The sequence below is a fragment of the Rhea americana genome, unplaced genomic scaffold, assembly GCF_003343005.1.
Source record: "Rhea americana isolate MKP2758 unplaced genomic scaffold, rheAme1 scaffold_149, whole genome shotgun sequence".
Taxonomy (NCBI): Eukaryota; Metazoa; Chordata; class Aves; order Rheiformes; family Rheidae; genus Rhea; species Rhea americana.
The window spans coordinates 509,263-535,253 of record NW_028185583.1 but is presented as its reverse complement, the minus strand read 5'-3'; the positions used below and the strand labels follow the sequence as shown (position 1 = coordinate 535,253).

The window sequence follows — 25,991 nt, the reverse complement described above, 5'->3', positions numbered from 1 at the left end:
CTCACTCCACCAAAGACAGTAAGACTGCGGTCAGGGTCAAAAGGTCTGTTTTCATGAACAGATACATTTCCCTCTGAGCTTCTTTGCCACTTGCTTTCTCTGCAGTAGGAAAGATTATTAAGGTGCCATTGGCTCAAGTCCCAAAGTTTTAACCATAGAAATGTTCACCTTCACTCACCTGCATCATAAATCCTACCACATACCRCAGAGTATTTCAGGCACCACTCTCCAGTGAGAGTGTCTCTTTCTTGCAGAACAAACCTACCATTTGAACGTACATTTCTCTTTAGCTTTCCTATCTGTTCTAACATCTTCTCCTGCTCTACAGACATTCATTCTTTTCTCCTAGACAAAAAAATTCACCCTGTATGAAGGGAAAAACACAAATCCTCTTTCACAGCCTGGTCTCCCTTTGTAAAGTCCTGAATTACATACGAAAATGGAAAAAGAGATGAAGCTATCTACTAACAATAAATATTTTATCATGGGTTTTACAATATTGTTTCACTTACAGCTCCTAAATCTTGAAGTAAGGTCATAAAGGGGCTTACCTTCCCTTTTAGCTTGATTTCCTACAGAAGTATGATATCTGCTATAGCACTGTCTTTTAGTCTCCCCCCTCCCCAGCATGGCTGATGCCAGTGCTCAGTTTCAAACACATCTGAAAGAGGAGCTGAAGTCACAAAGATAATTAAATTCCCACAAGTTTCACCAAAATTGGTAGCTGGCTACGAGGAGGAAATGCGAACAAATGCCGACACGGAGGGCACAGCCGAGAACGAGCAGGGCCCTGCGCACGTCACCCGGCCGGCTTGCCCAGCCCCACGCGCGCGCCCGCCAGCCAGGCAGCAGCTGGACACCTCCAAACTCCTCGTGTAATGGGCAACCTCCCGCCTGCTGGCCACCAGGTACAAGACGTGGGTGCAAACTGGGGTGGGGAAAGGCCTAAGGGAGAGTCGATATTAGCAACACTGCTCACAAAACAACTTATTTTAGAAAAAGGGTATTTGTCCCCTTCGTATTTTTAAACCTTCCTCCAGAACCACAACAAAAGCTTAGCTTCAAAGCACTAAGAAAACAGGAAGCAGAACCGGCAAAACTGAGGTGGAGGTTTGGGGCTTTGGGCAGGGTTTAACTCTCATAATTTTTCATCTTTTTCTCTYTCTTAGGTAATGATTTTCAAGTGGCGCAGCTGGCCCTGTTGACGACCTACCCCGCAACAATCTTCTTCTGCCTTCTACCACCATGAAAGTCACCACAACCTGAGAAAACAGCCCGCGGCAAATGAGGACCCCAAGTGGGCCAGACTCTGCCTCCTTAAGAGAGGCAGCAAAGCAGCTGAGGGAGAAGCATTTTTAGGAGCAAAGTTGAGCAGAGTGGGAAGGAGACAGCTTCACACAGCCTTAGCTTCTTTTCCCAGGGGAGCAGCGGCTGAGAAGGAAAAACACCACAAGCCTCTCATCTTCTTCAGTTTGCCACAAAAGAGGGGTGTATTTTGCAGTAGGATCTGGTGAGTCTGACACTGAACTTAGTTCAAGTGACATGAAACGTTAATGTTTAGGAACAAGGTAGGTGGAGAGGAGGAGGAAAGAAGACATTTGTTATTTGATGTAAAATTCATTCAAAAGCTTCTTTTCACAGCCAGAACTAAAATTTCCATTCAGCTGTTTATTTCTGGTGGCCAAGATAGCTCGAACAAGTGAAAGTACAGGGATCTAGAGGGAGCCCTCATGCCTGCCTGCGTAACCACAGCTCTTCCTCAGATATGCTAGAGGAGAACCAGACACATTTTTCTGACTACCAACCTTCATAGTTACGATGAGTAATTTTCCTGTTTTCTTGCATTTCTGGTAAACTTGGGGTGAAAGGGCAGAGGAACACGACCCTCCCACCCTGCCACGCAAACAGTAACACAGAAAGTCTACCCTGTTCACCGAACTATTACCCACGTCGCGCTGTCACGCTTAGCGGCGAACTGGCACAACCCCCATCAGCACCAGCACTCTGGCCTCACCCGCTTCCCTCCCGATGCGATCCAAGCCCTGAGAGGCTTTCCGGAGGAATGCAGAAAATAAAACATGTACCTGACCTCCACTCCCCCCACCGAAAAAATGGACCAGYAGGGCCAAGGAGCGGGAGACGGTGCACGGCACAAGCCCTGGGGTGTGCGGCAGCGGTGTGAGGGGCTGAGCCCTGCCGTCCGAGGACGCGGCCCCTCATCTGCTCAGGGGAGGCAGGCRTCCCCAAGGGACCGTTCCCAAGTGAAGGAAGGGAGTAGTGGCCTAACCCCTGAAGAGGGAAGAAAAACATTAAAAATTGTTACGGGAGAGCGTTTCTCCACGCTGCTGTCCAGGCCCCATGGGAGTCCCAGAAGTACCATGTGGGGAATGTCACAAGCTCTTGGCATCAGAGCTGTAACCACCACTATTGAAAATTTTGTGGATCGGCATACCAAACTAATCTATATAGTTCTCTTTTTTTTTTCTGTTCGTCTCAGTCTGAATTGTCTTCCTTCATCACTCTGAAATCTCCTCCTGCTTGACGTATTTTAATTTTCTCACTCTTATTTATTTATTTTTGTTACATCTGAAAAACTACTTTTCCCTCGCACACACCAGCCCATCATCCCTTTCCTGTTTCATGCTCTTCCCAGCCCCCTGTTGTTTCTCTGCTGGCCCTTCTGCTTTCGCTCTGCTTCCTCATGCCTCTCTCTTCCTGTCCTTGGTTTGTCTCCTCGTTTTCTTCTGTCTTTGATGTTCCTCTTGGTGCTTTCTCTTCATCTTTCCTGACAACCTGAATGAGGTGCTCTATCAGGAAGATATTCGGAAAAAACCAGATAGCCTGTTTGATGTTATGCTAGGTCACAGCACCTGATAGGAATTTTTAGCCTCACTTACTACAGAGCTTTACTTGCAGGCATCCCGCTATTCATTGAAGATTGTATGTACAGTCCTGCTATGGAAAAAAAGGCAGGAAGAGGTATCACATAATTTGGGAAAATTTTAAATCCATATATTTAATGAGCTACATCTGCTATTAACTTTGGCGGGCTGTGTAGAAACTACAAACCACACAATGACAAGTTTGGGAGAGTGTCGATGGAGCACTAGACAAGCGGCTAGGGCTTCCAAGCACCGCTCTCCCCTGTAAAGCGACTGCTCAAAAATGACACCTTCTTACTTTGCAGCTCTGCTGCCTCGAGGGTGAATTTCACCCCTTTGTGGAATGCCAACACAAGGTCACTGAATCATTTCAATCCTGTTTATGCCCTTAGAAAAGATTTACTCATGTTGTGCTGGTCTCCTGAACAGGGACAGATTTCTCCCAGTAGAAACTCAAGGACAGAGTTCCCATTTCCATGGAAAAAAGAACTTCTTCTTTTAACAAATAATTTTCCTATTTTTTTAAATAATAATAATAATAATACAGATAAGAGAGAGATTAATTTTATTCCTTTTCGCACAGCAACTTAAGAACAGTTGACCAAATTCCAGCTGCAGGGCTATATTCTCTCCTCAGTTACGCCATGAAACCTTGCTGAAATCTATAGGCCAGATTCACTGATATGTTCTGGCTGCTTTGCATGTTTTAGCAATGCAAAGCAGCTGTAAATCCAGTTTAAGTTGCCAGATTCTGTCAGCTTTACTATGCCAGATTAGCACTGCTGTTAGATTCAAAAATACCAACATCTGGAGGTTCCCCCATCTCCCTCTCCGACTTTAAACCATGGAAGTTTATAATTCTTCTACCAACTGGCAGTTTGCACAACTAGCAGGACCAGCCTTAGGTGTTTTTTCACCAAGACTAAAATATATTTGTTACAATCCCCCATATTATATTCACATAGATCAAACAAAACAATCAACAAATCAAACAGAACAGATCAAACAAAATTCACTTGGTGATCAACTCTAGGTTACTCCCCGCCAACTGCCCAGTTGTTCCAGAGAATGACTCCTGACTCTGTCTGGGAGCAGGTGTGCTACGACTAGCAGTCTACAAAGCGAAGCAGGCAAAACCAAATACGCTGTTTCCTTGTTCTTTTACATTTCTTTGGATGTCAGGAAACAGAGCTCAGCCTTCTTTCCGGCTCCTCAGCCAGGGGAGGTGAAGGAAACTGGAGGTGGATATAAAGAAAGGCAGAAAGAGGATAGATCAAAAAAAATAAAATCAAGAAAAATAATATAAAAACCCTAAACACTGCTTCACTCTGGGGACAAAACAGTAAAGCAGTACATCTTGGAAAAAGTARTTCCCCTGACTGACCAAGTCTTTCTCTCTGGGGATATACAACAGTCTCAGGAATTAATAGCATTTTCTTGCAACATTCAGCTGCTGCTGCACTTACAGTCTTAAAAAAACATCATTTGCCTGAGAAAAACACATGCAAAAAAAGAATGTGAGAGACTTTGAGGGGACGCACGTATTCATGTCAGTTCTGATTTTCTAAGAACAAAAGCTTTATCTATAAATAAATAAATGCAAAATATTCTGTATATTTTATTTATTTCCAACTCACTCCCAACCCCTTACTCTGAATGCATTAATACATACACCTTAAACACAATTGGGCTCTTCACGTTGCCATGGAACTGAAACCTTTGCAGTTTAGATGGTGATGTACGCCAGGAAGCATACTGTTCTTACACTTCCTATAACAGAAGCAACATCACTGCATAGCATTAACTCCCTTAGTATTTAAGGCATTCAGTGTCTTTCTTGTCTGTACGTCTTCACGCAGACTTTGCTTTTTCCATCTTACCACATGTAAATGAAACACATTTGACATAGCTGTTCTTGTCTTTACGAAGTCTATAGCTCACATGCTGAGCACATTTTATAACGTGCATAAGGTCCATAAGACTGTGGACTTTCCCTTTTTAATATAAATCTGTTTAAAGGCATGCAGCGGCTGAGACGAGGGCTGAGGAAAAGATATGAAATGTATGTGGATATAAGATTGTATTATATAGCAAGGCAGTATTTTACTAGATTTTTGAAGCCTAGCTTACATACCCATCGCTAACACTCTTGACACACATTCTGAATATTCTTTACTACCCTCTGAATGTTTCTCCAGACAACCAAACTACACTGTAAGGTTCTTGGAGCAGTTGCCAGTCTTTCTATATCTTTGTTTCACAAACTGTCGACTTTCAACAGTAAGCAGAGCTTTGGGCACTTCTGTTATAGAAAGAATTAGTCAGTACAACTATGTGTCATCTAAAGATTCAGCCTACAGTAACTATCTTAAGCAGATCTGAGGTTTTTGCAAAGTTTCTGTGTTGCACACACAATTGCAAATGCATCTATTTTTATGTTCAAGGCAAAGGTACACAGATATCCATGCTTATTATAAAAAAGATGGCCGTAATAAATAAATAAATAAATAAATACTAATGCATATAAATATTGCATTCGTAGCTGCAGAGACAGCTGGAAGCCAGTTCATGGTGTGAAGCCAGTTTGAGGCTTTTATGCCCTTACTTAAATATTTGCATAGTATTAAGCTTAAAATTAGAGAGTTTACTTAAGGAACTTGCTGAATTGTATATATGGAAAAACAAGAGGGAATTCAGCTTCTCTACACGAGGGCAGATTCTTTGGATGCCTTTTCCATCCCATGAATTCCTGGATAGCATAAAGACAGAGAGACTACCAACCGGGGAATTCCCCTTTCACTTTCCAGAAAATTTTGTGCGCAAGTCGGATAGAAAAGCAATAATCCAGGTAGGTATTTTATGAAGAAGGCATTTGTTGCTTAGGTTCTTATCCTTTGACCACCTGGTAACACTCCTGCCTTTTAGTATTGTCCCCAGTAAAGAAAAGATCCATTCACAGAACACCTCCAATTGAGCAGGATTTCTGAGTATTTGTGCCACAAGCGACCTCTTTCTTGTCAGCAATTCCTCGTGGCTGAATCAGCCTGCCTGGAGTTAGTGATTTCCTGCAGTTCACTGCCCTCAGGGATATGAGGTTGTGACTGCTCATAAAGAAGCTTTCTGCGGCAGACTTTCGCCCCTGGTGTCCCTCTGTTTGCCAGCAGAAGGTACAAAGCGCTATTGTCTTTCTGTATCAAAACGGAGTCACTGCTCACCTGTCCCCGGGTGCTAGCACGTGCTGAGCTTTCTCCTGCATCCGGGGGCACCAGCAGGCTCGGATTCTTCCACGGAATCCGAGCGCTCCCACCAGGCGTGCGCCATGCAGCTCATCCTGCACACCAGACTTACACCCCCCCCTACCCTGTCTTCCACAAATCTCACAAGGCAGAGAGTCCCAGCAAGGACTTGCGAGTGCCAGTGTCCTGGAAGTCAACAGCACCCTACAGGTCCCCCTCTCCTTCCTGCCTCTCTGCCCCCAGAGRGCTACTTCCATGGAGGGGAAGTGGCATTTGGAGAATTACAGGGATCCTCCTGTTCTGGAGGCCTTGAGCTTTGTGGTAGTAGTAAAGAGTCCCAAATATTCATCCTACTGATGGAAAAAGTATGCTAGCAGTCCAAATAGYGCTGCCAAAGTGCAATTCTCTGTTTTCCTTTCACTTGCAATGAATTTCTGATAGTTGTACATCCTTACCACTACTTCCATTACCTCTGGTTTAAGTAAAGCTCTTGCCATCGTTTTTTTAGTTACAGGAAAACGTATATTGTGCTACGATGAAAGGCCAGTGCAATGTCAAGAGCATTAAAAGGGCTCTAGGGACTGATTAGAGTCAAAAGGGAAAGGATTTATGATGGTTAATAAAGTTAAATCTCTCACAGCCTGCTTATTCTTTCCAATTTCAGGTAACCAGATCTTATAGGAAAAGTTATTAAAATGTTGGAAGTTATTACTGTCCACTTTGAAAGAATTCCCTAATACGGAAATTTAAATTCTGCAGTTAAGCACCTGGCCAGGAGAGAGTCCCGTTCACCAAAGCGTCAAAGTTGATACTGAGAAGGAGTGAAAGRGGGGATGTTATGTGCCTGGGCCTTTGACTAACAGTTTAATAGCAAAGACCTTGATACCAACAAATCTCTTCAGCATGTGCTTAAGTTAAATGGTCTCCAGTGGATCTTCAGCCTGACTTCAAATGGAGCTTCAGCTTTCACGCAACTACTGATATTTTCACGTGTGTTTAACTGCCAGATTGTATCTCGGCAAGAATAACACAAATCATAAAGGAAAAGTTTTCTCTCCTCTCTGTCAAATTGCACATTTAGATGGAAGAAATGYTAACCAATGAAGGCAGGCCTGCTCTGGCTTTTCATTCTCAACTTGGTTTCACATACACACCTTCCACTGAAGAATACAATGTAACTGGACTCTCTAGGTGTGATCTCAATTTTGTTCTAAAACAGTATATAATCTACTATGCCCCCAAATCAAAATAATTTTAACATTAATGTTTTCTCCACATTCAGTTAATGACACTGGGAAAGGMTAAAGGGGAGAGGAAGCCAGATTTTTCCAAAATACTGAGAATTTCATATCAGTATCTAGCAGCTGCATGGATCTCAAATTTTGATGTTTCTACCATTTAATACATTTTCCGTTTCTTTCCCTTCTGTCATTCTTTCACCAACCAATATYGATTTTCATTTCCTGTGGAAGTTTGCAATCTTTCAAAGTGTTAATGGTCTCAGAGGTTTTTCTGTAATAGTAAGAATCTAGTCCTTCTGAAGTCCTATCTTTTATGAGCTATGCTCCTGCAGATTAGTTTCCTGCAATGTTTGCAATGCTGCATGAGAATTGGCAAGAGAAGAAAACCAAAGTAAACCTCCCMAAAAAAACAAAAAAGCCCTTCACTTCCTTCTGACTCCTACAATCAACTATCAAAGYGAACTTAATTTTGATTTGAGTAGATGACAAATCTGTGAAAGTTATTACCTCATATCCAAAGAATTTGCACAAGGTGCAAAGTACAGAACCTTTTGCTATACAACTCCTCACAAGCACAACACCAAGTTGTCTGCTTTCTTTTTGTTCTCAGTGGGCTTTGAGACCTGCTAATGGTCACCATTCTGATAATCATTTTTCCGTATGAACCTGACCGTGGCAGTGACAGTCTCCAGGAGCTTCCTTTTTACAGAACCAGAATCAAGCCAGAACTAGAAACATCTTCACCATTCAGAACACAAGTTGCTTTAGTTGAGAATTGCTCTCCCCAAAACTCTGATTTGTTTAACAAAGCACACACTTCCTCTCCCCACTCCCAGTAAGGCTTCATCTTGCTTTCCATTTCTCACATCACTGATTTGACAGTAAATCACGCACATTTCCATCAGATGTTGTCTTCAAAATTATATTAAAAAACAGAATATTAAATCCAGATATACATTTTTAGACCAAACAGCCACCTCTCCTTCTCATCACTTTTTAACTTTTGAAGACAGGCAAGCATTTTTTATAATTGGGTCCTCTTCTCTTTGCCATTTTGGTGATCCATTTCCTTGTAACTTGGTTTTTAACATTTGTATTTTTAACACTTAATCTCTAATTACTAGCTAATCACTAAACAAAACTTCCATGTAGGGAACATTACTTAAAGAAAGGTCTCAAATGCTACATGCATTCAACTCTCATAAAAGTGACAGAACATTCTTCCACCAGCTTCAGCTGGAGTTGCATCAGGGTCATGAATCAGATGAGGATGTTGCATGCTAATGGCTATATGATATGCCATGAACTGCTTAAAAGCATAAAATAATGATGTAACTATTCTCATAAAACCAGTTCGTTCATGGTTTTACAGTACCTGAGCATGTGTTAACAATTTCATGTCAGAACAGTAGAAAAGAAGTGTGCCAGCTATCGCTAACTTTTTTTCAGCCTCATAGGCCATAAGTTAAATACAAGTCCTCCCTTAACTAGATGTGGATCTTAGTCTCTAATTACTTGTACAGGGTGAGCAAAAAAGATTTGCTATATGGATTTAATTCCTATTGACATCTTGGTCAAAGACAGTGGGTGATGTAAAGCTAAACATCAAGGGAATAACTGCCATCATCTGGCTGAATTTGGTAAAATGGAGTTAATTTGCACTTCTTCAAGGATTCACTGGTGTGTAAAATTAATCTAATTTAGATTGACCAGAAACTGAAAAATGGAATGAAGGAGAAAAGCAATTAATGACCTTTCCTAAGCACAAAAATTCTACTGCCATAACTGCAAAGACACAGTTAAAGGACAGAATCCTTTATGTTACCACTACTTTCTTTTTAAGAAAGGTAATAATAGGCTATATAGCTACCTGTCATCATTATACCAGTATAACTTCACCAAAGGAAACATTTTACTGATATCTGTAAAAAAATAAATTTTCAAGACAATATTCATAGTTAAAGCAGTTCACTACTCTGTATATAGAACAAGCCTAGGAGATAAACATTTGTTGGAATGGCTGGGCTTAACTGATTATACATCTGGTTTAACGTTTACTTCAGTGACTTTTAGCACCTTCATGTTATTGTTACTGTGTTGTTCCAACAAGTAATGGCTAATGTAAGACGCAGAAGTTCACATACCATATAATTATGAATAACGGGTTCCCAGAGATGTGGCAGTGATAACATTGTCATCGTATGATTCAGTGTAGCTCGCTGTAGCTCACATACTAGAAGAGGCTCCCACCTGAAAACATAACAAAAACAGAGATGAAGTTCATCATTTATCAGAAGCTTACGTCAAGCTCCACTAATACATGTGCATTTTCACATGTTTATCCTCCAAGTAGAGGATAATTACAGAAATTATCCTTACAGAAATTATTTGCTTACAGAAATTATTTGCTGTTCACAATGGCAAGCAAAAGTTTTCTGCTGTGCTAACTCATTTTGTCCCATTACTCCAGATCAGATTTTAGACATGCTTTCAAAGCATTGAGAAGTAGTTTTCATTCTTAATGCATAGGCTGTAGCTATCTGATGTGCAGACTCAGAACTTCATATTTCCCAGTTATCAGGTTCTTGATCAGCACATAATTCCTTTGACTGCTACATCATCAGTTTGGCTTTCCTTTTCTTTTTTTTAATTGAAAAATCACTCGTTTAGAAGATAGAGCACTGCAGCTCCCTCATGAAGGGATCAAGGGTTCTTAAAGGAGTATTCTTTCCTACTGGTAACCACATCATCTTGCTTATAATCATTTGATAATTTAAAAACACTTGATCAGTGAGTCTGTGATTAAATATTTTGATATATAACATAAGTAATCAATAAATAGATACAGAAAATGAACTTCTACTAGCAGTGCTATCTTGAATGAAAAGATATGTAYGACAGGAAATAAGTAAGCTGTACAGTTTAAAAACTGAAAAAGCATTTCCTCTACTAAAGTAATGGCAAAATTACAACTGAATGAAGCAAATGTACATTTGGATCACCTAGAAGTTTAAGTATTAAATAAAAGAAAGCTTTCAAACTGCAGCCCCCTGAAAAAGTGTTTGAAACAGGAATTAAGTTCTCGTTTGTTAATTTTATTGCCTCATTCTACAATACAAAAGGATGTGGATAAAGCTGTTAACATACAGCTATTAGTGTAAAAGGCAGCTTAACTGGGTTTTCTTTATTCTGAAAATGTGAATAAAATGACTTACAGGATACCCAAAAATGTACCCAAACACACACATGAAGTGACATACCAACAGTGACAAGAAGCCACATGCGACAGAGCTAAAACTATATCTCTTTAAATCAAGCCTTCCAAAACAGAAACTGATCTTCCTCCTGGTCTGCAAGTTGTATCTCATCCTCAGGTAAGATGTTTTCAAGAGTTTGGCAAACAACAAAGAATTTTAAATAAATGGTGTTTTTAGATTTTAGCCACAGTTTACATTTTTAAAATCATTCTAATGCTTCTTTGCCTCAGCACATCTCCAGAATGGCTTGGCTCTTGTTTTATTATGCTTCATTGGCCAGTCAACATCACCCACCTCACTGGCACCATATACTTCTTCCTTTTCTGCCACCTCAGTCAAGTCAGTGCCTCCTATACTTTGCATTTGCCCTTTGATAACAAGCATAAAATTGTATAAAGATTAAGTTAGGGAGAACATATTCCAAGATACACTTCCCATGGGTACAATGCTAATATGTAATATCTCATGTTTGCCTGCTCCAAAGCAGTATAAATACAGGTTGGAAAGCAGAACGAGGAGAGGACCCACATTTAAGTATACACATATTTAAATCCAAAATACTGAAGCAGGTTTCTGAGTGGCAGCATGGGACCCAGCCACAGCGAGGACGACAGCCCCCGGATGCACAAGGCAGCTGGCTGGCAGCGGAGTGCTCCGGCCATGCCCCTTTGCCAGGATTTCTGCAATATTCCCAGCTGCAAGCAGAGAGCCCRGAGGCTCTGGCCCACTGCCAGCTCCCCCTGCTCCACGCCTCGGGGGGAGGTTTTCCTCTGCTGCCTAATGAGGAAACCCTGGCAAAAAGGCAGCGCGCTGGGGCTGGAGCACCATCTCATTCGTGCTCACCCCGGCTGTAATCCCAGCAGGGACTCTTCTACCTTTTACTCACAGCCACATCTTGCTGCTCAAGCCACAAAGCGCTGACCAAGACAATGATGAACTTCTGAGAGACCTGGATGCAGCTTGGGGCTACTGGTAAACAAGTATGTACACTGGCTGAAACAGAGGGGATCAAATAAATATACCCTGGCAGGGGCTGCAGTGCCCAGGAGGGACTGAGAACACACTGCGAGCGGGACCAAACTGGCTATGAGCAGCTTAAATACAGCAAAACTTGTAACATTTTTGACCTAACAAAGATCAGTGGCAGATCACAAACTTGTGAAAATCCACTTATCCTTCTGGAGAATTTTACCAGAAAGCACATAGGAAGGTCTCATTAGTCTCTGATTTTCAAAAATGCCAAAAGATTACTAAGTATCTGCATTCCTAGATAGAGACAGATAGATATATATAAAAAAAGAGACAGATATAAAAAAAAAAAGGAGAGCATTATCTGGATTTGGTGGATAACTTTAACTTATACAGTACCCAAAGGATTTTATATATATATATATATATTTATATATATATATATATATATAAAAACATATAATTGAGGGAATATATCCCTCAATTTTTCATATCCAGACTTCACATTACAAAGTCACTTCCCTAAGACAGTCTTCTGAGTGCTAGATTCATTCTATTGGACTGTTCAAATTTTGCTTCCTGACAACTCCGTTTCACTTACCAAAGCATTTATCTCTCAACCCATTGCACACCTAAAAAGAATCTTCTCTCTTAGAGAAATTCTTATAGCATTCTCACCACAAAATTATGCTGCTAGAAATGGCCAGCTGTCTTGAACAGGAAAAAACAATAAGCTAGGCAACTCATTCTTTTCCTGCTCGCAGATTTCTTTGCAGTCATTTCATCAATATTTTCCTATTGACTACACCTGATCATTTAACTTGCATCACTTCATTTACCTTTTAAAAAACTAGCAAAATTTTTCAAGTGAATAGTTTGTTTAAACTAWTTTTTTTTTCTTTTATGTTGCTACCCATTAACTGTGCTCCTGGAAAATGAATATTCTAAAACCAAAATCATACACCAGCACAYGAACAGAAAAGAATGATGGCTAAGTAGCTACATGATGAACACAAATACATCACAACACACAGAATCAAATGAAATGCAGTCTTTCATCTCTAGTGAATTAGTTCAAAACTAATTCAGGTTGGTAGCAGTCAAAAGCTATTACTGTCTTTGTACTGTTCAATTTCCTGTATGAAATGAGTTTGGAAGTCTCTATTTAATTATCTTTTGACCCTTTTGCCCAGATTCTTTTCTGTGATTCTTAATTCTCCTCTTCAGCCAAGTCAAAGCCATGGTCCAGATTTTCAAGGCTGCTAGCCATACCCCATTTTCCTCAGTTCCTGCCTTGCTACTCACAGTCGAGATGGAAGGACCTCAGAGACCATGTAGGAGCATGCCAACATCGCTCAAAACAAACCACTTCTGGTGGAGAGGGAGGGACTAAGGAGCAACTGCTGAGAGTAGACAGAACTACTTGCAAGTAACTTTCAAGAGCTTTACAAAGATCTTTCTGGTAGATACTGCCTGATGTCTTTCTTTCAATGAGAAACAGGAAAGTTCTGAAAATACACACAGAAAATATGTCTTAGAAGAAACTCTTCTAAAGCAAAAGAATGKTTTTTCTAGGTAAAGTAGAACCTTGGAAGCCTTCATGAAATCTGTAAACTATATAGGAGACCTGTAAGCAAGTTGTCCTGGGAACTATGGAAATATCTAGTGTAGAGAGGAATACACTAGGGACTTGGCACATAAAACTTCTCTTTCAGTCTCTGCAGAAAAACAGAATTCTAACAAAATGTACATAGCTCTTGCCCAAGCTGTATATTTTCTATGGCTAGATAGTGCTAACCTCCAGTGTCATCAATTAAGAACCTAGCTTTAACAAGCAATATATTTGCACTTTTAAGGAAATGCAAACATGAGGAACAGCTAGAAAAATTAAATGAAGTTGAAACATATTTCTCGCTGTCARGTTACAGTAAGGTAGGTGTGCAATCACTTCTTAAAACTAACTGCACTGGTCTTAGAACAATGCTAAAACATATCTATATATAACATACTACAGAGAAGTTACTCTCTTCCCCCCAAAGAAGTCCTTTCTTATAATAAAGCAAAGCACTGAAGAAGAAAATATGCAGGCTTCTGTATTATAAATATTTGCATTACTGCAGTCTTTTGCTTTATAAATATTCACATTAATGCATACAGTATATTAACACCAATAAAGCTAAAGAAGTCTTACAAATATGGGTATTTAGAAGATGCCTGTAAGTCACTGACATGCTCTAGGACTTAGCAAAGTTTCAGTTCTTATTTCTCTGATTTCTCTCTACATCATAAATAAGTGTAATTTGCTCATTTAAAAAATGACTAAGGACTTACAAAACGGACAAATTATCTAAAACTAAAATGRTGAGATACAGGCACTGAATTGTTTACCAAAAATCTGACTGTAAGCCTAAAAACCAGCACAAATGCATATATTTTATCAAAAATTTTAAAGTATCTGTAGCTTATGATTTCAAAAAAATGCTATGAATAACCTTGCAGAAAAATATATTTTAACATGAAGGGAAAGATGTAATAATGACCTGAAAGTACATTAATTTAATTGGGAAAAAAAAGCTTCTTTCTTCACAAGGTAGTTAATTAATTAAGAGCAGAATTACAATCGCAAGTTTTGTTTTTCTGCCATTTGTCTTTCTGTGTGAGAACTGAAATGTTATTTCTGTAAAGGTGAGAAAGCTCGTATTTAGTTCTTTCTGACATCAGAAACCCCATTAAAGACATGATAGTACCTGTATACTTTACTATGTAACATAAAAAACGGATGAACCTACTGCCTGTAAAATATGCCAGATTGACATCCATGCATACTGACAACCTCTTTTCTGGACAGTTCAGTGAATGCAGCAACAAAACAAGCTTCTTTTCAAAACATGTTCCCAAATACATTTCAGCTATATTCTGAAATAAACAGAAATAGTTGTTTCCCAGTAATTGGGAGTTACATTGCTGCTAACAGCAAGTCAGTTCTACATGTGTAGAGCCCTACCGCAAATAAACAGCATCAACAAGCTGGAAGGTAGAAAAGGGAAAGAGAAGAAGGACGGGAGAAAGAAAACTAAGCTACAAACACAGGGTAAACTCAGTCAGAAAGTTCCACTGCGATACAGAAGTATCTCACGTTCCAAAGCATCAGAGCATTAAAATGATCAGAGATATTCCCTGGCACAAAGGGGCACAAGAGGAATGAGGGGCATGCCAGAGCAGTACAAAAAAATAACGCATGAAAATTCCCAAGAAAAAAACAGATTTTATTGGGCTTTCTTTGATAACCTGCTCTGAGAGGCATTTAAAATCAAAAAACCATCAGATTGTCTCTGTACTCCATCAGTACTACTTAATTAATCAAGTCTATTGTTCTTCATACTCTGACTTGCTCTGACTTTTCCTTGCTCTGACTTTTCTTTCTTCTTGTCTTTTTTTCTAATTTTGCACCTCATTTTTGTGAATGTCAGTGATCACAGAATATATTGAGACAGACAGAAAACATTACTGGAGGCTGTTGCATTCAGTCTGTGATGTAGATGATCATCTGGAGACTGGTATATTAGCTCAATGCTAGAAGGTCACCCACATACCTATCCTGCCAAGAGCAACATTTTGGGAAAAACAACCTCCTAAACCAAGATTTAAGATCAGGAATATTTCAAAATATATTCTATGCCTACCTAGCTTACGTGTCASCAACTGTAATCAAACTCTCATTTCAGAAAACAAAAGTCATTAAATGGAGCAAGTTGTCAAATGTGACAGTACATGTTGGGGCTATGAAAGTGTGGGGAAAAAACACTCAGTTCCCTAATATCACAAGTAAAGGTGAGAGACATGCAGAAAATGAAAGACATAGAGTCATTCTAAGCACATAAAGATTTGATCACTAATCAGAGACAGAAACCCATCCCAGAGTCTCAATCGTCTCTGCAGGCTCTGAAAGACAAAATTAAATTGGTTTAGTACCATATTCAACAATGAATTTAATTACCTGACATTAAACAGGATAAGTTTGCAGTACCATGTTTGCTCTGACAAGCTGTCTCCACAAGGGTAAGTGGAAGGTAAAATCATATTTTTCAAGATGATATTACTAAAGTGCATTTAGACAGAATGCAATAGCGAGTCTGCTGAGGGCTGCTTGAAGGTGGTGCTGGACATTTCATCTTGCACTATAAAAGGACGGTGTGTGATGAATCAACCTGCAGTGTGAGTTTTAGATTCTGCACGTTTATTCAATTGGCTGTACAGCTTAATCTCTTTCTGGTGCTGCCACTTGCATGAAAAAGATAGCCCTAGTATAAACTCCGCCAGAAGTTGCTTCTCCATTTTCTCCCAGTCAGAGCTGACCCCTGGAAAGAATGCAATACACTAAGTGCAAATTATTTACTGCTCTTTGCATGAGAGTATGTTGCCCCTTAGCTGGGAAAAACTAGGTCTTTGCAGGAGGTGCTTTATGTGCTAATTTGGTGGTCTGCCAGATCTGCTCCCTGCTGAGCACCTGTTGTCCGTTTTACGCAGTCACCCATGCCCACCTCTGCTTCCCTCCCAGGATCTATCAAGACTTCTGCCTTCTTCTTTACACAGTATGGAAACTAAGGGACTCCCAGGCACAGGGTAGCCCATGAGCAGAGTGACAGTGGCTGATGGAGAATAAAGTAGACAGAAGCTGTGGCCATAATCTCGAGGCAGATAATGACAATTGAAGAATCAATGATAAAATTCATAGGAAATCAAGTTAAGTGTTTCCCTAAGGAAGACTTGGAGGAAATGCAATAACAAATTTAAAAGCAAGAGTACCATGACTATAAAACTTAACGAGCCTCACTTTCTCATACTTCCTTCTATTTAATGATAAATTTAGTTCTYGTGAAAGTGTCTCACAGTCAGCACTAGAAATTCTGATGGAAATTCCACTTATTTGCAAAGCAGGTACATGCATCCCAGGCAGTAACCGTGGAGGCTATTGCTCACATCACTTACATTAACATCTCAGCTCTGTCACTCCAGGACTAGACCACATCTGCCAGGTGAAGTAGAGAGGCTTTGGCAATTCCTTCAGCAACTATCAACAGGGATTTGCTCCTCCATGATGTCACACAACTGCACAGCAATCTGAACTCTTGATTTAGGCTAGCAGCAGCCTTCTTCCCCTTACTCTTCTCACCAGCACCATATTTAGGCTTTGTTATCTTGCACAGCAGTTCATAGATTGATTTTAAGATCAAATTCAACACAGCACATGCCCTTCTTCGTCACTACATGAGTCTACTTTAACGGCTTCTTATTCTGATAAACCATCCTGCACACCTAACTGCACAGAATCATAGAATCATAGGATCAGTAAGGTTGGAAGGGACCTCTGGAGATCATCTAGTCCAACCTCCCTGCTCAAGCACAGTCATCTAGAGCATGCTAGACAGGGTTGCATCCAGGTGGGCCTTGAAGAGCTCCAGAGAAGGAGACTCYACAACCTCTCTGGGCAACCTGTTCCAGAGCTCCGTCACTCTCACAGGGAAGAAATTCCCCCTCACGGTCCGGCGGAACTTCCTGTGCTTCAATTTCTGCCCATTGCCTCTTGTCCTGTCACACGAGACTACTGAAAAGAGTTTGTTCCCGTCCCCCTGACACCCTCCCTTCAGGTACTTATACACATTGATAAGATCCCCCCCCAGTCTTCTCTTCCCCAGGCTGAAGAGGCCCAGCTCTCGCAGCCGTTCTTCACAGGGCAGGTGCTCCAGCCCTCTGATCATCTTTGTAGCCCTACGCTGCACTTTCTCCAGTAGCTTCATGTCTCTCTTGTCCTGGGGAGAYCAGAACTGGACGCACTACYCAAGATGAGGCCTCCCCAGGGCTGAGTAGAGGAGCAGGATCACCTCCCTCCACCTGCTGGCAACAMTCTTCCYWATGCACCCCAGGATACCACTGGCCTTCTTGGCCACAAGGGCACATTGCTGGCTCACGGTCAACCTGTCATCCACCAGCACTCCCAGGTGCTTCTCTGCACAGCTGCTCTCCAGMAGGTCAGCCCCCAGCTTGTACTGGTGCCTAGGGTTATTCCTCTCTAGGTGCAGGACTCTGCACTTTCCCTTGTTGAACCTCATGAGGTTCCTCTCTGCCCAACTCTCCAGCCTGTCCAGGTCTCTCTGAATCGCAGTGGGCCCTACTGGGTGCCTCTAGACCAGTAAATTAAATGTGCCTTTCTCATACCCTACAGCTGTGTACCACACCTCTACTAGCAGAGACAAAGCCACTGAAAACTTTAGCTCATAGTTAAGGCTAAAAACTGGCAGAGATCAAGAAACCCTAGTTTTGCTAGCCATTTGATGGGTGACCTTGACTGTCTCAGATTTCCTGTTTTTTCATAAATACATATTTACTTATTTATTTATAAATCATATAATATATATATACACAAATATATGTATATTATATAGACAGAATAATTATATTTCTTTGCAGCTATACAGAAAACCRCAGATACACAGTATTATTTAATACTGTTATGTATACATGCCACCTATTACCACATTTAACTAGAGATAAGAACTGCCTTCAACTAAACAAACCTCATTACAAACAGAGAACATATGATATTGTAGTATAAATTCTTAATTATTTCACTCTCTTACAGGAAACTCAAGTCCACAGCTGAGCACAAATAAAGACACAAGATTTTTAAGATAAGAAAAGCAAAACAATGGCCTGACATGACCTAACTAAAGCACAGGATACTACCCTGCTAGGGTAGAAATCTCCTTATTCCATAACTTCCTTTCAAGTGCTCTGAATATGTTAGCAAGACAAAGAAACAAGAAATTCACTTTTGCATGACAGTAGCATTTTTTAAAAATACCTGCATCTGATATTATTCCATGATCTCCCCCAAAAAATTCAATGCATTTATGTCATGAGGCATCTTTAAACTTCAGCATAAAACATACAAATTTAGGACACCAAGATACCTAAGTAGGTGAAGAGCTTCACTGGAAGAAGTTCACCGAATGTTTAACATGGAACTTACAGATCAGACAGTACCACAAGAACAAACTCTACACTGCTAAACAATACATGGTGCTGGGAGCGCTACCAGCTTATAGGACTTGTGTCTTTTTCTCAACTCTTAACTGTCATATGGTTTCATATCTGACTGTGGGCATCCCTTAATCTGTATCTGGTTTTGGTTCCTGAGATAACATTTCTTTCCTCTCTTCACCTATCAGATATTTAGATTGTAAAATCTTTGTGGCATTCACTGTCTCTACAGACATAAACATGAGGATCTTCATAGAAGCCTTCAGACATTACCATCAATCAAATAATAATMATAATAATAAATCACTGGCATCAYGCAGTTCCAACATCTTAGCATTTTCACACAGCTTCCTATCCAGAAAGTATTCTCAAAGGAACAAATGCTGCCTTCCTCTCAAGATCTCTTTTGTAGCCTGGTTTCCTAAGTAAAAAAGACCTGCAATCTCACTGCGTGTGTCACGTCATGCCTGTGTGTGTTTGCCTTCCCCTGACTTCCATAAAGAAATTAAGATAAAGAGGTAGCAATCTCAGAAGTACTGATTTTCTGCAAGTTCCTTCAAATTCCTACTTGTGCTCAAGTAAACAACAGAGTGCCTATTAGTGTCCTCATTAAAGGAAAAAACTACAATGTCAATTCTCAAGACACCACAGAACACAAAGTGAAAATAGATGTAATAGATGCTAAAAGCTGAAGTTCACAACTAACTAAACACCTACAGGTGTGTTCATACTGCTAAATAAAAGAGGGAGAGGAAGCAAGTTTGAGCACTGGAATATAGTACTTGACAGCTTGCTCTCCGGCTGTGTTTTGGACTGCTCCAACTGGCTCTCCCCAAGACAAATCTGCAGCAAAGAAGCTACCTTAGCCTCATGGATGTGAGCTAGCCAGTGCCACTTGGCCTTCAGATCAAGGATTAGTCCTTTGTCTCCTCCTGCTTAAGAATACAACAGCACAAACGCAACACTGCATTCAAAAGATAGGTGGTTATAGCAAAGCTGGGTTCATGCTGCTGTGTACAAAACAGTTGGGGGTGTCTTCTAGAGCATCTGGCATGGATGCTGTACTGAAGTTCACAAGTGGAGAACATGCACTGTYGCTTCGCTATCATGTCCTGCTGACCTTCTGTCCCAGTATTCTTTCATCTTTGACCTGAATTTTGAATGTAGATGATGAGAAATATTAAAGCACTGACTGTGCTGATATATCCTGGCTATTACTATTTTTGAAGTTCTCCCTGTCAGCTTTTCTGCCTGACTTGCTGCTGCTTCAGAGCCACGGAAGGTCAGTACCCAGCCCTCCACACATCCCTTTGGGTCCCCTGAAGTAGGGCATTGCCAAATTCTGAATCTGATGTTATTACTGCGTAACTGCAAAAGTCTGCTATTGCAGACAGCAGTTTATTTTCTACAAACAGCCTACCCAAAACTTATCATATATTTAAAAGCATTAACCCATTCATACATTAAACTTTAAATTCTTTAAATGATAAGTATAAATCAATAAATAATATATATGGCCTTTTTCTAAAAATAATTTCACCATGAAAAAAATGTGAAAATGCTTGATGTCTTGCATTTCTCTACCCACAAATGTTAGGGACTGAAATTCGGTAACAGAAATGTCCATGGTGCTTCTAGGATCCTTTGAAAGTATCAAGTAAACATTTCAGACAGCATATTATAGTATTAGAAATCCATGGCTTTATTTTAATTATATCTTCATGGTTAGGGATCTGCCATATGTCTTTTTCATCCACTATTTCTACCAGTGTTTTTTTTCCTACACCTATCTCCTTTATTTCAGCAGTATTGCAAGAGAGGTCTTATCAAATACTTATCTGAAACTGAAATACTTTCAGCTATGTTTAACGTCCAGATCAACAGAGGAAAACAGCACTGTGCTTTGACCTCACCATTTAAATTCAGGAGAYAGGTATTCCCTAGCTGAAGTCTGAAATCTATCATTCACTCTCTGTGGGATTATCCCTGGCCCAAATCTTTTCCTTTGTCTTGGTACGTTGGGAGGACCCTTCCATACCAAGATGCTCCTCTGCATGACCCACCTCCGTGACAAGACCCTCAGTAAGATTAGGAATATGAGAATGGAAACAGGTAGGGATCCTCCCTGGCCATACACTAACCTATTAAGAAATAGCTTCTGTCAAACACTCCCTCAGGGAGTGTTCTCAGGGTGGTTTTATGAGAGGGACCATAGATACCTTTCAAGGGAATCCCTGAAAAAAAGTAAGTCACTGAAGACAGATTGAGATAAGGCTCTATTACTAGGTAGCAGAAACAGAAGTCTCAGAAAAATGAGCTACTTTGCAGATATTTGGGTACATCTGGTGAAGACTTGTGTGTCCTTCATATTGGGGAAGAACTGAACAAGACTGATCACCTGCTAACACAGATTCTGCTTTAAAACTGAGCACAAATCTTTACACAGATTGGTGAGGAATACAGACAGGAATCAACCAAGAACATCTCATGAGCACGACAGTGTTCAGAGTTTTGTGATCTCTATCACCTCTATGTTTAGTAAGGGAATATGCTACAAACCTCTCTTGTCATGAATACTTCCCATGAAACTTTCCAAGAAGGATGCAGGCCAATATTTGAAAAATCCTGAGGCCTTCAATGAGAAGCTACTGCTTTAAGAATGTTGGGAGAAAATCTATGAAGCTGTAGAAAACATAACCAGTCCTCTACTTTTATATGTTATAGGTGTGTTTATAGATATGTTTATGTTATACGTATGTGTGCATTTATATGTGAACACCCATTACAGTTACAAAGAAAATCATGCAAATCTGAAATGATACAGTATCATCTCTCTAGTTCTGGCCAAACTTGACTGTTTTACTAAAAGATAAGAATAAAACAAACATGATTGATCAATTTAACTGCTCTTGACAGTTTATCTGTCAAGAAATGTGTGAAGGTTGTGTTACCACCACTGCAACACAAAAATGGGATCAGCAGCAGGTGAATTATAATCAGCAGCTCTGGAATTATAATCTTATTTTGCCRTAAAAATTAATAAACAACAAAAATTTGCTATTATAGGATACATCAGATAAATATTTTGTGTTACAAATAACATAGTTGTATGGCACAAAAATTGTATTAAAACATACAGACATTGATGGGACTTCAAAAATATTAACATTTTAGTGAAAAATATGAAGAAAACTTTTCCATTAAACATTAATACCATTCACACACTTGGTAAGAAAAAGCTATTATATTACATTATATTATTATAAAAGCAATTTATTCATTTTTTTACTATCAAAAGCATCTTATTTTGAAAGCAATTATTTCTTTCCACTACCAGTTTCTACTACTGTGGTTCCAGTATTGCAGTATAGGCAACAAGAAGTTTCATCTATTGGTGGGAGGAAATATTTTGAGCAGCTAGAAGAAAGTGCAACTATAAGAAATGGCTTGCAGTTGAAAGACAGGTGACAGCAGTATGGAACGGGTAACTAGAATATTTTAGAAGTCTGGAATTTTTATTCCTATTGATATAACAGATGGGTTTTTAAATTCAGATCTTGGTACAACTTTGCATGTGAGACAGAAAATTTGGAATTCACAGGAACAGGAGCAGATTGTTCTGTGGATCCAGTTGGTGTCATTCTAAACCTTAAACTCTACTGCAAAATACTACAAGCAGAACAGCAGGAGTCCCAAAATTCCCCATTCTGGCTCCAGCTCAACAATCCAGCTCTATTCACAAAGTACATACGCATATACTTGATTTCAAGTGCATATGTAGGGCCCAGTGATTCCAATACAACTTAGGAAGCTGCCTGAAATTTGAAGTTCACTGGGAAGTTTTGCTAAGCAAGCTGCAGGTATTTCTGGCATGCTTGGCCCAATATGGGCTTCTTTTCTCATTAGGGCTGTAGTTTATGTTTTCCAGCTATCATAGCAAATTTTCCATTTGTTATGATCTTTCACTTTTTTTTTTTCTTTATTTGCCATTTTAAGACCTAAATAGGAAGAATTATAAAAAAAAAAAACAAACTTAGGGACTTAGGGAGGTCATTTCAGAGTATTGATATGAACAATCTAAGAAATTCAAGGTGGCATTTATATTCTCAAAGCTCTAACTCTTTATCTTCCCCAACAGAAACAGACAGACAATTTGTCTCAAAACATTAAATGCATATACAAAAATAAGTAATTAATTTTAACTTTATGCCTCCGCAAAGGTAAAGATAAGGCCAAAAAAGTAAGACAGAATATCTGTGATTCCTGACAACTGAATTTTGATATAGTAAATGACTATATGTTTTAGAATATTCTATCAGTAAAACAACATCTAGTGCTTAAAAAAATAATAAGGTAGAGCAGAATACTTGAAACTCTGTTCATTTGTTAACAAGGGTTAAATTCTTTTTGTTTCCAGGATTTAGTTGCACAGGATTCCATGGAAAGGGTAAATAAAAGAAGGAAGCTAGATGCGGTTTTCTTTGACTTTTCTGCACTGTATTTTGATGGATCTGTATTCAATTTCATCTCTTCAGTTTATTCCACCTCTTTTCACTCTAGTGAATAAGGAGAAGATTATTGTCCTCCAACTTGAACTAGCTCAAGGACCAGCTTGAACAGATGCCTGATCAAACACAGTATGAATTTCAAGGTTATCATTTTCCCTCTTGTATATTTTAGGCCCCAAATCCCACACTGATCACTGACAATGCTTTGGAGTGTCTAAAACCCCAAAGAGTGTTTTAACTCTAAGTATTCACAATAAATTTCCTCTTCTTCTAATTCAGCCACCAGCTGTCATTCTGAAGGTCGTGATTTCTTTTCAGAAACAATAGTTATCTTTTAATGTCCATTTCACTCTCTTATCTTTGAAAAATCACATCACTGAGCATCATTTTAGGTCTACAGATTTTGTGTTGCAAGAACAACTAACTTAGCTAACATCATCCTTGTGGCCAAGGCAGAGACCTCTGACACCCGTAGATTATAAATGTATTAATCAGGGAACAGTTAATATTAGCTTTCCTGAACCTGACTATAAATGCATAAAATAGTACAACTAATAGTAGYATGCAAGTATTTTGTAACACTGGGAGGGCACAGCCAGACACAACTTCACGWAAGTATGTGAGCAATGCATTCACTAAACTGGCAAAGAAAGACRGGTGCAGTTGCATGTAGGAGGCATCCAAGAAAATAGGTGCCAGAAAGGACTGGAATTAGGCAGTCCCAAATACACAAGAAAGATGACTGGCAAAACAAAAGAAAACCAGATAAGCAGTATCAACAGCAGAGGAGACCTCTTTTCTGGAAGGGAGGAAGAGCATAAAAACATCAGAAAAAAATGATGAAAATTGTAGAAGAAAAGATAAACCCACTTCTCATCTGACCTCTCTCACCAATGAGCTCTCAGGCTTGATTGCCTTAACCTCAGCAACTGAGAAACACCAAGAATCGCATCCCTYAGTGCAGCCTACATGGCACCAGCTCCATGCATTATGTACTCTCAACTATTTAGAATATCATTATTAAAGACTAAGAGTTCTGTGTATGTAATGATGATTGTTGTGTAAGAATTGACCATCAGTTAAAATCTGTGCTGCTAATAAATGATTTTTAAAAAGCTAGTTTTAAATGAATTTTAAAAGGTTAGTTAGTAAAGGTTAGTTTCACAATTTTGAACTGGCTTGATTTGTGACGCTTTTAAACACTCCCATCACAGCAACCTTTAATTCTCTAACTGATATTTTATAGCGTCATACTCAGTTGCAACGTCCTGAAGCAGGATGGAGAACAAAAAAACCATCCTCTCTTCAGACACACAGGGACAGATCATCATCTGGTTTAAATCAGCATAGCTTTATGAAAGTCCATGGAGCTGTGCTGGATCACACCTATAGGAGATTTATCACATAGTCTCCCAGATATGGCTTTGAGAGAGTCTGCACAAATACTTCGCAGGTTTACAAAGCAATGGTACATCCTGTAAACTTGAAAATATTTTCTAGTGTTCCCAATAGCTGTTTTAAACAAGACTTTGTTCAGGTCAGTTACCCTTTAAATCACMCACATACTTTAATATGAAAATTTCATGAAAAAAAAAGAGTAAAAACTAGCATATTCTGCTTTGCCCATATGCATGTTTTCAACAGCAGAAATCTCTTCCCCCTCCACTCCTCAAAGCTGCTGTCCACTCTGACATTCATCATAATACAATGTCTTATATTCCAGATTTCCACCTTGAATTTTACTAGTTTGACTGGGAGGAAAATTTACCCTTTCTTCTTCTGCAGTTTAACATCTGGATCCAGGGCTGTTGCCCTTCTCTAATGTAGCTTCTGACTGTATCTTCATCAGGCCTTTTTCACTTTTAAATAAAGGAGACAGAATTGGACTCTGAAACAGAGTGTGCAGCCTGACTTGTATGATCTTTAACAGCAGCAGTCTGCTCAAAGTATATAATTATTGACCACTCAGAGAAGGGTGACTTTTTTTGTTGTTGTTGATTTAAGGAGAATTATGATTCAAAACATGCAATAAATTTCAGCACAAAACTCCTACGGGCTCTCTGTAGATCAATAGCAGAATACAACAACAGTCTGCATGACATCCCTGCAAGGTAAGAAAGTACTGTAATCTCTATTTATAGATGGGGAACAGACATAAATATGGCATAAAGGCACTTCAGTGCCCAACTTGTATTTATGAATGTCTGTCACATGAATATCAGCGAAAGATGGTGTAAATCTTAACCTAAACTCACAAAGTGCGTAGCAGAACCAGGAATTGCACCTGTACTTACTCTGCTAGTCACTAGACCACACTTCCTTAGGTGGAGAATTACACTAAGTATGTCATAACAGCAGTATACTGTTGAGCTTGTGTGATCACACATTACAGACAGTAAAACAAGACAGAATAAACTAAAATGTATATTCTACGCATATGAGACTAATTTCTAGCATCAATGTGAGATGGTCATAACCATTCCATTGTCATAACCATTTCATATCTACAAGAATGATACTTTAGCGGGGAATGAAGTTTCCTTTCTCACTAATACAACTAGGCATCTTATTGCAGTACACTAGAAAAACTGAACTGCTGAAGAATGAATTCAGTTGGCACAGCCACCACAGAAAGAGTTTTAATCTACAAGCACTGCACTGTGGAAAGCAACTGCTCAAGCGAGCATGCATCACACAGATAAACCAAATCTTTCACGGTGCACTTAAAAAACAAATTCTATTCACAAAGCAAAGTCTAGTTACAAATATCTCCAAAGTTTGGAAAGGTTCAAATCCAAGGTCAGCTGAGGTAAAAAAAAAAAAGCAGACCTATAATCCTCAAGTTCTAATTATGTTC

The 25,991-nt window shown here is 39.5% G+C and overlaps 1 protein-coding gene across 5 annotated transcripts in view; it reads right to left on the bottom strand.

Annotated features, from left to right (window-relative positions):
* Window positions 1-25,991, bottom strand: part of HIVEP2 (HIVEP zinc finger 2) — a 151,699-nt gene that overhangs the window by 102,121 nt on the left and 23,587 nt on the right. For all 5 annotated transcript variants that reach the window (XM_085299267.1, XM_085299268.1, XM_085299270.1 and 2 more), the window contains exon 2: window positions 9,504-9,609. The gene's annotated coding sequence lies outside the window, so the exon portion shown is untranslated. The remainder of the gene's footprint in view (window positions 1-9,503; window positions 9,610-25,991) is intronic.